At 40.4% G+C, this 14,249-nt stretch overlaps 1 protein-coding gene across 6 annotated transcripts in view; it reads left to right on the plus strand.

Annotated features, from left to right (window-relative positions):
- TBL1XR1 (TBL1X/Y related 1) overlaps positions 1-14,249 on the plus strand; it is a 119,152-nt gene that overhangs the window by 4,028 nt on the left and 100,875 nt on the right. The window contains exon 1 of one of the 6 annotated variants that reach the window (XM_074834249.1): positions 4,911-5,043. The exons of the other annotated variants lie outside the window; for them this stretch is intronic. The gene's annotated coding sequence lies outside the window, so the exon portion shown is untranslated. Of the gene's footprint in view, positions 1-4,910; positions 5,044-14,249 lie in introns of those variants that run through there. 6 annotated transcript variants of the gene reach the window in all.

The raw sequence follows: 14,249 nt of genomic DNA on the forward strand, positions 1-14,249 counted from the left end.
TAACTCCTGTAAGAACATACTCATTGCGTGCTCATTTTTAAATATAAATTTAAGTGTTTGTGTTAGGTGAAGAAGTGTCAGAAGTTTTCCATTAGGAACTATGATTGACAGCTCTTTTCAGTGTTTTTGAGTTGCATTGCAGCATTAATGTAATACCTTCAAATTAACAGGTGATGAAGAAACAGTTCCTATGTTTCTGCTGTTCATTTAGCTGCTCCTGTCCTAAATACATGCAGCTTTCTAGGCACTGCAGTATGGAGTTAGATGGTCTTAATTTCTGTAAAGTAGCTTAATGAAAAGTGACTTTACTAGCAAAAGGTTCATCTGGTGATCTCAAGCAGAGTAGATGGAGACCGTTTTATTCGTCTCGTAATTGGTTTCCTCTGAGATAAAGTGTGATGATGAAATGAGGAATAAGAAACACCTTCTCAGGTGAAATTGTAGGGGAATATATTGGCCTTCTCTTAATTTTGTGAAATTGAATTAGCTAACTTGAGGTAAGAAGTAGTGAAGACAAGGCAGCATAGCTGTGACTTCATGAGAGTTGATAGATTGAGTGGAAAAGCATGGAAATCTGGTCTAGAAATTGCTCTGCCAGTTTGTGTGAAAACTGTGAACTACTTCGTTAGGGTTCTGCCTTGTGGTATCTAATCCAAGATGAGAAGGCCCTTTTCTTCCTTCTCGTAATGAAAACAAAGCTGAAATTGTTTATACAAAGTGCCCTGGAGTCTTAATGGCTGTGTTTGAACTGAAAGTTGAGTTTTCCTTTGGTTCTGAAGGATTTATAGAACAGTAACTCAACTTACCCTCCGAAACATTGATTTTAACACTTTACCATGTAGTTTTCTGTGACAGCCTTTGGATTGTGCTTTTTATATCAATAGGGGTCTTTTAAAAAAGAAATTATTCCTTGGTAAGAAATAAGTGGTCATTCCAAGCTGGAGGATGTGTAACTGCAGGGGAAAATGCACATGCTGTCAGGTGCATAGGACCTAGCCGGCTTGGCTAGCCAAGGAGTGAGATCACCAGTATTGCAGCTTACCCCTGCTCGCTCACTTTCTTGGATGGGCTGGTTGCTGGAAAGACTTTTGAGAATATTTTCTTACCTGTAGAAATAAGAATAATGATAAAAAGGCTTGGTGAATTGGTGTAGCTTTCTGATAAAACCTGCTGAAAGAACCTCCAAAGTCATCAGAAGGAGTTTACAGAATTATCACAGCCAATGTATGTGGCATCTTTCAAAGCTTCAAAGACCCTTCTTGGTCTTTGAATGTAAGTGTACGGGGCATCATTCAGTGCTACACAGAGATCCTAAGGTCCCTCTAAACAAGTGAGCTTGAATACCAGAAGCAACATACCTAGGTATGCTATCAGACTAGTAACGTCCTTTTTTCAGGACCAGTAACGCAAGCAGACTGGGTGTCAAGCTGGTCGCACTTGGGCTGGTTCAGTGCCCGCATGTGGCCCTTCATGGTGCTGTGTACAGTGGGAGTGGGTAGCGGCCCCTGGATTTGTGCTCTAGCTCTGCTTGGTGCAGACGTGACTCTTTTTAAGAGTATAAACTGGCATCTGCATCTGTAAAGTAAGATGTTAATAGTCATATTTTCAAAGATGCTGAGTCCCCACAGTTGCATGTGAAGTTGGCAGTCTGTGTGTGCTTAGCATTTCTAAAAATCAAGTCTTGTGTGTGGTTTGCTGGCTTTTGCAGACTCCCGTGAGGGTGTAGTTTCTGTTTTTTTCTGGGATCAGTATTAGTAAAAGGCTGTGTTGTGTACTCTGACTTCTGTTTATTGTTGTAATTCTTAAGTCTCCATGTTGCAAAGGAGCAATCTTGTTTATTAGTAATGTCTAGCAGTAAAAAATCAGAATCATCCAGAGAAAAAACAGTTGGTTGGTTTTTTTTCTTTTATGATCTGAGATTCAGTTCAATCTCTGTTCAGTGTGTGTATTACAGAGACTCTCTACAACCATGTGCCATATGCAAACATACTGAGTGTTATTTCAGATAGCTGGAGGTGCGTTACTAGAAATATTAGCTGGTGTGGTGTGAGTAGTAGGCCTTCCCTTCCCCCTCATCGGGGCAATAGTTTTGCCAACCTGGCAAGGCAGGCAAGCAGCTGTCTCTGCAGCTAATGCTAGAGCTTCTTTTAACCCGTTGGTGGGTTTGGGGAATGATTCAGTCGCTTCCCCAGCTGCATGCAGAGCTCCCACTGAACCCCACTGACATCAGGCTGATGGTAGATTTTTATGAATTGGGACTGTGAAAGTGACTCTGGAAACTTTCCTGTTCTGTACACAGCTACGTGCCTGCTGGCAGTGACAAGAGAGCATACAGAAAAGATGTCTGTACGGCCTATTCGTGGAGCATTTTTTTCCAAGGTTATGAGTTAAGGGTCAAATATTTACTATTCATGAAAATGTAGTGCTAAATACTGTGCCCAGTGCCAAAACCACAGAAATTGTCAAGGTTTAGAGCCCTAAATATAATCTACCCTAAGAGTTGCATCCATTTGACATTAACAGTGTTAAAAGTTCAGTTTCTTCACATGGGTGACCTATCGCCGGCAAACTCTGCGCTGGGAATTCGCCTGATTGCGAGCACACGCGAGGTGAATTTCAATCCCCTGATGGTTCCCTACAAGTACTAGGCAAAGAAGAGACAGTTTGATTTCCTGGAAGAAGTTGTCCAGGCTGGCTGAGGAGAGGAATAACAAATTTTATAGCTCTTTTGTGTTTTTTGGAGCGGCTGATTAATGATCGAGTGTCAGCATGACTTCTGAAAATACATTTTTGCCTTGTAAAAATAGTAATAAAAAGATTTAATTATTTTTCATTTATCATTGATATTGGTCAAACTTACAGTCCTGTTGGAACAAATGAGAATTTTTGCCATTAGTTTCAGCAGTTGGGAGTGTATTAAGCATGGCTGAAAATTTTACCTTAAAATACTAATTGATTTTAACAGAAATGAGTCTGTCTGTCTGACCCTCCCCCCCCCCCCCCCCCCCCCCCACTACCCGCTTCCAGGTTCGTTTAGCTCACAGAAATGATGAGAACTCTTCCTCTTTTAGGTCAACTCTAAATTTGTGGGGAAAAAATAGTTTTGATATTGCATATATTGCATAGACCTATGGGGGAAATAACAAGAGATCTGGGTCAAAAAAGTAGGACGTGCAAGATTTAGAAGCTGTTGAAGTGTATTTATTTGTCCTATATTAGGTTAAAGGAAGTATTGGTGCTTTCAGTTTGGCAATATGTCCTTCAGTCTGCGGTGTTCTGTAAAGGGAAGACAACTGTTAAACAATGAATCACAGCTAATTTTTGTACGGATGTCAACATTCTTCTCTAGTGCAGAAATTTTTGCTTGGATATTAACACAAACATGCATTCCTAAATACAGACTCTTAGCGATACATTTTAATTGGGAAGTGCTTTGTGAAAATACGGGGTTTTGCCATGATGATATTTGAATCTGTAACATAATTACTTTGACGTTACGTTTGTTCAGATTTCATACTTTTTAATGTCCTTTTAAAGCCAAGTTAGCACAGATGTGGAGGGAGAAAAATGAGGAACAGTGTTGTCACATCATCTATTAATGTTGACATCAAATAAATTGTACTGGAAATGTATCTTGTGTAACAATGGATTAGCTGTTTCCCATAGCTAATGTAAGTTTAGCTAAAGTAGGTTTAGAGAAGTGGGGTCCGTACTCCCTGTAAACGACACAGGGAGTACATGGGAGTACGATGCAGACGTGGTACCTGATTTTTCACTTTGTGGAATTTAGATGTGCATTTGAAATAATCTGGTGTGTCTTGTTTAGACTGTAAATTTCTAGCACTCTGTAAGATGAAAAAAGTCAGGAATATGAAACTTCAATGTGTTGAATTGTGATAAAATTTAAACAAAAATACAATGAAACAGCCTACTAAGCAGTTTCGGTGAGCTTAATCTGATAGGAAGAACGGATATCTAAATGTGGCTGATTAATAGAAACCAACTATTTTTTTAACAGTTTTCACCATTATAGTAAATATTTGTCACAATTGTTTGAGTTGTAAGAAAAATGCTTTGTATTTCTGTGACTGTCTTCCAGGGCAGATTCTGAATGGCCTTTGATTACATTAGAAATATCAATGTGTTTATCTTACTGTTGGCAAAGTCCATGTTAGTTGGTTCCTCTACTGTCTACACATGCAAGGTTATTTCGATATGGATTATTTATTTCTAGTTCATCAAGGCCCTTTTCAAGATTCTTTCTTACAGTAAATACAGTACACACTAAATCCATTCGAAATTAAGTTCTAAGAGCCGGTTCCATTAAAAACAAACAAAAAGCCTCCTTGACCGTTGAGGTGCCTGGGCACTTACAGCCCTCTCAGATGTTTTGCTTTCTGGTAAAATAGGCGGGCATTGTTTATGTCTTAAACATCAGGCCTCTGCTCTCTGTGTGGTTCTGCGGGCTGGTTGTGGAAGCACCAAGCAGAACATTCCTGTCACTCTCCTCTTGTTGTCCCAGTGCCTGGGACATAGCTGGGGTCCCGTGCTAGAGAGATACTGGTTGCTTGTATGTACTGGGGCACAAAACTGGACTTCTAAAGATCCTGTGCGTATTGACAGAAATGCTAAGGATAATTAAAAAAATTATATGAAGAATAAAGGGATGGAAACTTTCAGAGGTAGCCAGGGAAAACACTTCTGATGTGTTTTGACTCGCTCTTAGACGCTATGGATGACTTCATATGAGAGACTCGGAGGGTATGTGAAATGCAGTGTCAGACTCCGGCTAAGAGTACGTCCATTATGTAGGCTGAGATTCTCTGTTGTGCCAGCAGCAAGGCTTGTGTATGTTGGACATTGCTGAAGAGCTCCAGAAATCTGCATTGATGGTGTTAGAATATGTAAAATCTTATTTGTCTGCTTAATGTGCCTCCCGCTTTCCCAGCTGTGGTTTGTAACTGCCTGCCTGTGGAACGGAGTTTTTTCAAGGTGAAAAGAAAGAAATGCACTGTTTTTTAAAAACACATGTGCAGAGATCAGGTTAGTCAGAGTTCATTTGCATTAATATTACTGTAAAGTGAAAGTTTGGAACTGTAATATACTTCTATGTGCCTATTGCTGCTTACTTTTTATTTGTTAGTCTGGTGCTGTTGGGCCTACTGCTGTTCTGTGTGATTAAAATAACCCCCCCAACCCCTCCCCTGTGTAATTAAAACACAAGTGGTGCAAGATTCTACTGCTTTCTTTTCTTGCTAAAATTAACCCCTTCCAACGGTCAGTGTGGTCATGCCCTCTCCTCTGCTTGGCTCTGCTTCCTTGTCCGTGCTGCAGGGTGCATGTGGCAAATTAATGTAATACACTGGGGTGTTTTGTCTCGGTCCTGACAGTTTGCATCATTTTATTATTATCCCTTCTTAAGGGTTTATTTGATTTTCTAATCTCCCCCCACCTGGTTTTTTTTTTTCCCCCCCCCGGGCTTTCGCTCTTCTTTTTGTCATGTTGGACTTTGTTTTGCCTTCTCCCTATCTATTCTTCTGTCAGTTCTTTAAACCAAATTGGTACCTTTTTCTTTCTGTTTTCTGGCTTTTCTTTGCTTTCTTCTCACTTCTCCTAACTTTAGGTAAGTTTACACACAGGACTTGATCCTATGTAGCCCTCTTGAACCAGAGGGGTTCGATGGGTTTGCACAGCGTGGCCCCGGTCTGTGGGGGACCGAAAGCTGTGGGACTGCTGAGGAAGTCTCATTTTGCAGGTTGTGCTGCTGGCAGCGAGCGGGGCACCGAGCAGAGGTGAGCAAGGGGCCTGCCTGTGGGCAGAGGGGTAGCAGGGCAGGAAACAGGACGAATTTTGGCAGTGATCTTGTTTGATAAAAATAATCTTGGCTTTAGGAGTAAAACATTGATCCAACTCTTGATGAAGTCGGAGGGAAGCTTTGGGGGGGGTTGGTGTCAGTGCTTGGTATGAATGCAAAAAGCTGAGGAAGTTTGAATGAAAACCTCAGGTGCACTGTGAGGTTAGATTTGGGCTTTTTAAAATCAGGGAGTTTATGCAATAAATTTTTATTGACAGTGTGGCTTAAAATTAGCAAAAAACAAAGTTAGTCATCCTGAAATCAGTGGCAGCCTTATCTTATTGTTTTTATTGTGGGTAGTGTTGACAAGTCACATGCCCCATTGTTCTGGGTGAACAAACACGGCTTTGAGACTGCGAGCTGGTACGTGCCTTTGTCCTGTGCTGCGCAGATGAGTGTGCAGAATTGCAACTTCGGAGTTGAAAGATTGTCTTTAAAGAGTTCACATCGAGAAACTGCGTAATATATTAAATACTCTGTTGTTTGATATTTAAGCAGCATCTTCATTTGGTGTCTTGTTGTCCAGAACCTAAGAAAAACCATGGAAGAGATTAATGCTTCATAATCTCTCTCGTACCTTGTTGCCCAGCAAAACCTATGGATAGCTGGCTTGTGTTCTGGCTCTGAAATAGATGTGCTTGGGACAGAGAGAATGCAAGATGTGCTTTTGAGAAAGTCAGTGAAAGATTTTAGCTTGAAACTCAAATGTAAGTTCTTTACTGCAAAACTGTTGACACTTGAGATGGTAATAGTGAACCTCATCTCGACTGAAGTCACAGTTTTGTGGATCACCTCTAAAATTACTCTTGCTGTTTATAAATCCTTGTAATCAGGATATGTGTAGTGTAACTAAGATGGATGCAGTAGAGGCTGGCTGCAGGAACAAACCTGGCACATGGAGGCTGTGGATGTGGTCATCCAGCCATATCTGGGGGAGAATCCCATTGAAATTGCTGTGAATTTTGCCTAAGGAAGAACAGAAAGATTAGTCTTCCCTGCCTACAGTGATTTTATTACGTTGTTTTTAATACATCTTAATAATGCCAGTGTAGCTCATTGTCTGGTTCAGTATTTTTAATTTGTAAAGTTTTTCTCTTTTTGTCATCTCACAGTCTCGCTTTTTCCTCTTTGGAAACTGGTGCTTGCAGTATTTTATATCAATACAAAAGCATTCACCAAAATGGTCTTGAATTGTCAGAGCTCCATAGCGGGTGTTACCAGGATGCTTTCATATGTAATAGCACTAAAACTGGTAGAAATTGTCATAGCTCTCTTGACTGCATGTCGACAGTGTCAGCTGTGTGCCTGGCCGCCCTCTGATATTAGAAGACTTCCCCGGTTTTGGTGATTTACAGGCAATCTGTAAAATACTGCTTTAATTTCAATACAGAATGAATGGCAAGCTTTTGGCATCCTAATGTGGGTATTATAAAGTAAGGGAATATGTCCTGTGGGTTACTGTTCAACGTTTTTAGACTTTTTTTGAGCATGGCTGCAGTTTGTCTACCCAGGCTCTTCATAGGGACTGCTTGAATAGACGGAATTATGGAATTACTTTCTGTTATAAATTCTCTCTCTAAATTTTCATAGGCTTGTTCAGATCTGTGGTGGATCCCCAGAGACACACTTCTGCTCCCCACACCCACAATTTTGCTTTTCTAGATTGACCTAATATACCTGTATATAACAGATAACTGTATTTACTTTATTTTTAGTTTACATCACTGAAGATTTTCTGTCCGCGTAACGATTAGGACAGAAAGCTGGTGTCAGGATTATCTGCTATTTCTGCCACTGTGTGACCTTAGCAAATGGGTTAACAAATTTACCCATGCACCAGTGATTTAATACTTAACAGGAGTTTTTTTCAGACCCAGTTCAGTGCCCTGAGATCTGGTGAAAGGCCGCATAGCAGTGTAAAGTGGCTTTTCTTTTATTTTTCAGCTTCTGCTTACTTGGATCACTTGGAAGTGATCCTTTTGTCTTGATAAATTTTGTGCTCGTCTTCTCATTTTATGTTGGACAAAACGTGGTCCTTCACATGGGCAATATTTTCTGATAACGCCCATACGTGATGAAGGATCATGTTGAAATCAAGCTACTTGGTTCATAAAGTTTGGCGTGTTTGTGTCCTTAGTAATGTGGAAGTGCAACTTTATATGAAATTTTAAGATGCCTGCACTTTTTCCAGGCCCTGGAAGCTCTTTGGGGGTGGGGAAAGGCTGAACTTTTTTGGTGGAGCCACTTCAGGGCTGGGTTTCAGAGCACAGCTGTGCAAGCAGCTGCTTGTCCCAGCGGCGGAGGTGGGAGCGGGGGTGGTGGGACCCTTCTCTTGGTGGAATGGGGTCACACAACGAAGGGACAGGTGGAGCTCTGTGAACCTCCCTGTATGGAACTAATGTTTCTATCCTTTGCCGTGGTTTATTGACTCCTCTGTCATGACGACACAGTGGTTTATTGGTCCTACAAACATCATCTCTGGAAGGATTGTGTTAAAACCTACTGCTGTTTTGGGGGAGTATTAAAATCCAAGTGGTTTTGCTGAACCAGTTTACAGCATGACTCCAGAAACGCCTCCATTGTTACCATGAAGGTGACAGTAAACTATAGTTTATCCATAGGAATGAACTTATCAATAGTAGCTAAGGGTAGACTATGAACTTCTTACACTGGCTTTGCTATCGGACAAAATCTTCGCAGGCTGCAGTGGGCCAGCTCATAGCTAAGCCAGTCTGACACCAACCTTTCCGTACGTAGTGGTCCTGTTACTTGTGCTGTCTCGGCAGCATGGATTTGTCCATATATAAAGTAGACATCAGTGGTAACGTGACCTTTGTCGTGTGCTTATAATTTCATTTGGGCAAGTCTTCCTTAATAAACTCCTATATGATTCTTGTTTATAAATTTATGTAGTTAAGCAATTTTACAAGCTTGTATGAAAATCATTTTTATGCTGTATACCAAGAACCAGTGGTATTTTCCCTGTCAGAGCTGTGTGCCCTGGGTGGATAGAACCTTGCAGGTCTTGTCAAGAGAAATGCTAATGCAAGATATATGGCTCTAACGTAGGATGTTGCTTTCTGGTGAGTGTTTTCCCTGGAAGTATAGGTGCCTCCTAAAGCATTACAGTCCTGTTGTGTGATGCGCAAGTTGTGCTTGTGATACTGATAAGCACACGCTTTCTGTTACATTGTCTTGTTTTTATATGTTGTGTGGATATTTTTCATCTGCTGGAAAATGAAATTCTAGGGAGTGTTTTAGTTAAAGGTTGTATACATTGGGTTTTGCTATTGTAAATCATGCTTTTATGTTGTGACTTCCCTTATTTTCACCATACTCTACACTGAGAAGTATCTCTAGTTAATTTAGAAAGAAAATCCTGCTAGCACTTTATTAAATTCCTTAAACTTCACAAGAATGTATTTACACTTGCTAGGTAGCATGGCTTGAAGTTAAAAGTGTGAATTTACAGTGCATTTGCATTTTTTTGGAATGACTCCAGAAAGAAAGTGTCTCATTCCTGTTTAGTGTAATACATATCTATATATCAGCAGATATAGCTATTGGTGTAGTCAAGCCCTAATTGTTAAAAAAAAAATCACTTTTAAGTGTGATCCTTGGGTATTTTTAGAAGAGCTGAGTGAAGCCCTTTCTTAGTTGAACCATTTTCTTGTATTCGGAGGCACTCTACATGTTCTTCGTAAGAAGTATATTGTCGCTCTGTTGAAGTCAATTCAGATTCTCTGGAAATGATCCAGCCTTCAGGAAAGAAAAATATTAGTGTGCGTGTTGAGGGAAAGGGTTTCCCTTTATTTTGGAATTTGCTTGTCATGTTTAGCAAAGTAAGCCATTTTCAGATGCATTAAGGCTCTGCGAAACTAATTTTCGGGGCTGACAGTTTTCTAGTCTTGGATTAAGCAAAAAGATTTAAATTTAATGTTTCCATTTTTTTTTTTCCTAAATAGCTAGGGGTAGGTACATTTGTTCCGTTATAATTTGAGCGCCATGCATGTTTCAGGAGAACAGAAAGATGAACCATTTAAAATGATGATGAGGACGGGGTAGTGTTTTTTAGCCAGTCATTTGTTTCGGTGTCTGAAATGCTTTGTTGCCAGTTTAAATGTTGACATTTACGGAAGTAGCCTTTGCTTGGAAGTCTTAAATATTTGCAATGTGTTGTTTATTTGGTTTGTGAAGTTTTGTGCTGTTTGAACGCTGGTTTTTATTTTAGCTATGAGTTTTGGCAATACTCATTCTAGCATATGTAGTCAGTCATAAACAAGCTAGAGACCACTAATGTTTTAGTCCTGTGTCTATATCAAAGCGTATAAAGTTAAAACTAAAACTAACTGAATGTCTGTCTGTGTGTGTGCATCATGGATCTGTGCTCCACTGAGACCTTCAAGATGCTCATGTAAAACTTCTGTGCCTTCTATCATTAAAGCAGTGACTATCTGAAGTTATTATGACTTTAAGCTTTTAATTGAGGGGGGGTTTGCAGATTTCTGGGCTTGGTTTATGGCTGAAGACCAGCGCTGCACATACAAGCCTGGCTGAGTTGGCTGCCTGTTCTCCAAAGCGAGTGGAGCTTCAGTGATTTTTGTATTGTTTGATGTGCTTCACTCGGGAGGGCAGGGATTTGGCAGGCGGCTGCCCTTTGCTAGTTGTATGCTCTTCAAAGTTACGCAAGCTGGATCATTTAGCAATCAGTTTCTGAAGCCTGCAGACAGGCCACAGAAGGGTGGAGGCAAGGTGCTGTGAAGAAGAGCCCCCAGATCACGGACTCTTCTTCCAAGGCTGCTGAAAGGCATGTGCCGAGACGCCCAGGGAAGCGGGTGCTGGGTTAGGTGGTTGCTGCTGCTCCTTGAGCTGCCCCAAAGAAAGTTTCACAGGGAGGACAGTCCGATGGCCTCTGGCGCAGGTCAGCAGGAGAGGAGGCTGGAGCCTTCCCCTGAACAGAGGGTTAACTAGTCTGTGCTTGAGCACAGCACTTCTCCAGGAAACTGACTGCTACACTCCTGCATCTAGTTGAGACCTGCCCTTCATTTTCTCCTCTCCTCTGATTTAGCTACCAAACCAATGGTATTTTTCTTGCACCTGTCCAGAGCGCTTCTTTCAGTGTTGGTTCTGAACCAAATGCCGTCTTTGCTCCCTGCCATTGCTATCATAGAGCTGCAGTTTAGATATATATATATATTTTTAATATTGACACATAGATTATTTTCCTAAATACTTTGTTTAGACTTTTAACATCTTAATGACTGAAAACCTCAGCTGGTTTTGTTTGGAACTAATTCTTCCTGAGGCAGCAATCAGACCTGAAATGTATTCCTCTGAAGTTTGTGAAGGAAAAGCTCCCTGGTAGCATTTCTGAGTTGTTGAGATTAGCTCTGAATTTCCAGATAATGTAGTTTTCTTTTTTAAAAGAGCTCCCCCTCCCCGCCCCCCCCCCCCCCCCCCCCACCCCCCCGGCAAGCCCTAAAGTATTCTTTGTGTGAATGTACTATATGATCTCTAATTATATGATCACATACCACTCCACAAATAGTGCGATACAATAGCATAGAATTATTTCTAGGATCTTGTAGAGGTCTATTCAGTAGACTACCTTAAACCCTGATCTTGCAAGTTGTTTTGTGTAAATCAACTCCTTCGCCTCCCAGAAGCCGTGTTTACTGTAGCTCTGCCTCAAAGCCCAGGTTCAGAGCTTGGTATAGAATCAGGGCTTGGGATGTCAGTTTTGAAAGTTGCCATTTAACTGCTCTTATACAGCATATGCATATTAAATGGGATAGCAGAATAACAGTGAAATTGCTCACCTAGGTCTGCAGATGAATTACCATAATTAACTGCTTCTTCCCATGAATTGCATCTAACGAGGGCTGTGCTGTTGGCTGAAAATAAATTGCATAATGTCTTACTGTTGACTAAATTATTTACATACCTTAGAGAGATGGTATAAAAAGTCTGCAAAATAAGTGCTGGACCATTATGAAAATGAAATTGGGAAAAAAAAAAAAATCACAGTCAGAACATGGTGTAGCCTGCCTTCTCCTGGGTCACTGAAGAGTACTGTATCCTATTTGCAATATAGTGTGTGGCTTCATGGTTACATATTTATCACGTTGCATTGCATAATGTATACGTGGAGAAAGCAGAGTTAGATCTGTGCATAGAGCCTTGGGCCTGCTCTTAAGAAGAGTGTATCTGTGTGGTTATAAATTGCTAAAAATGACATCTGTTTGTTTTTGCTGCCTGACTGTGGTCCCCAAATATGCTAGGTCAAAAGCAAAATGTGGGTTAACAAAATCAGTTATAAACCAAATTGGACAATTTTTGAAATACTTGCTGTTCTATGTTTACCTGTGAAGCATCCTCTGTGTGACACTTGTGTTGTGAGGTTGTTCAGGATTTCCAGGCTGTACCCATGGCCTATGTTTCTCAACATCTTATTTAGCCAAGCAGTATTTTAAAAGCACGGTATTTAGATCTGGTATCTTATTTTCATCATGTGGAATCCTGTAAGGCCCTATTGATAGTTGCTATAAAAGATGGTTCCACTATATAGAGATTACTTATGCTAATTTACCAGAATAATCATACAATAAATACATGTGAGCCACTGCGTGCATAAACACTGGCAACAGCAAAATAACTGCAAGTGACTGAAGATGGTCTTAACTAGAGGTGGCGATTTGTGTTGGAATTTGCCAAAACAAGGCTTGTCACAGCTTGCATTTTCCATGGGTAAAAGCCAGTCTGGAGTTGTAGACCTTGATTCCTATTCCTTTGGGGTTTGCTTTTCTCTGGGACTTTGATTTGGGCCTGATCGTGGCAATTGTAGACAAAACTTGAAAATACTTTTTGTTCCTTGATGTTTTAAATGGCGAATGTCAGGGTCTCCTGTGCGTAGGGCTGTCCATCCCTCTGCCCCCGTCGCAGGGCTTTCCTAGCGAGATGTGGTGACTGGGGATGGGCGAAGGAAGCTGAACGTCGGGTCATGGCCCTCACAGAAATTCGGTTGTTTATGTGATTGCTTAGGGTTATGATCCCAGTGGAAATGTGGTTGCAGTGGAGGGTTATGATCCCAGTGGAAATGTGGTTGCAATGGGGAAAAGCTTTGTAAAAACAACTAAGCTTGGGAAATTGGATCACATTTATTTTTTGGGGGGAAGTAGGCTGAAATATTTCATGATAAGATTTGCATCAAATAGCCTTCCTTTTCTTGCCAAGTTAGATGGGATAGGTCAGCTGTTGTGATAACAACAGCAAGGAAAACTAGTGAGTTGGTCTATTTACCTATTAAAAAGTTTTCTTGAAAAGCTTTATTTCCTCTTTAAGAACATATGCTTGAAATTTGGCAAAGATGTGACCTTTGTGAGGGGTGGAGAATTTTTTTTTTTTTTTTTTGCGTTGAGTGAGGCTATCCTGTAAAACATGAGTCTGACATAGGCAACCTTAATTTTTGTATTTCTAATGCAACAGACTGTTCAGGCCAGTGAATCATTTACTGTAGAGGGGTTGTGTGTGGTATTATTAAAAAGCTATAAATGACAGAATAGCACTAATTGGTATGCAAGCAAAACTGTAAAGATAGCAGAATAAGTTTTGAAATAAAATATGTTGATATTCATCTAACATTTGTGATATATATAACAAATTATGACAAAACATTTTATAATGAAGATGGAAGAATTGAGATTCTTAAACATTGACTGGTATAATAAAGAACTCTGACTTACTGTTTTGTTTAGCTGGATGGACACTTCCCATTCATTTTCTCCAAAATTTCAGAATGCTTTCAGACACATTGTTGCACAGTATGCTTCATAGTGACCAGTAATTAACAGTGCTGCAAATATGTCCTGTGCAAAAATACCACAGAGGACTAAGATTTATTTTTATTTTTATTTTTAAATTTTATTTTATTTTTTGTCTATTTACATTTTTGGAGGACAGTCCAGATTTAATTCACGGAATCAAATTGGAGATTTCCATGGAAAAGTTGTGAGATTGCAGTGGACAGAAGGGGACTCTGATTATGATTAGTATAGTCCTTCAGAGACATATGGTGAATCCTGAAGGGATTGCTGAGGGATGGAGCCTTTTCTGCTGTCCTTCTCCTGTTGTTGTTTGTCACTGAACTTCTGAGCTGTTACTTAGGAGAGAGGGATGATCAGAAAGGACAGCAAAGACCTTGGAAACACTCTGCCAGAATCTGAAATCTGAACTGGGGTGTTGCGAATGCATATTTCCTTTTTGAGGACTGGGAGAGGAGACTGGGGCTGACAGAGTATAGAGGAAGGGGAGGAGTTGCATTAATTCTGCTTCTTTCTCTTCTCTTTCAAATCATATCTCTCAGCATATTAATCTCTGAATGCTCTGAGCACTGATT

The sequence above is a fragment of the Strix aluco genome, chromosome 9 (genome assembly GCF_031877795.1).
Source record: "Strix aluco isolate bStrAlu1 chromosome 9, bStrAlu1.hap1, whole genome shotgun sequence".
NCBI classification, from domain to species: Eukaryota; Metazoa; Chordata; class Aves; order Strigiformes; family Strigidae; genus Strix; species Strix aluco.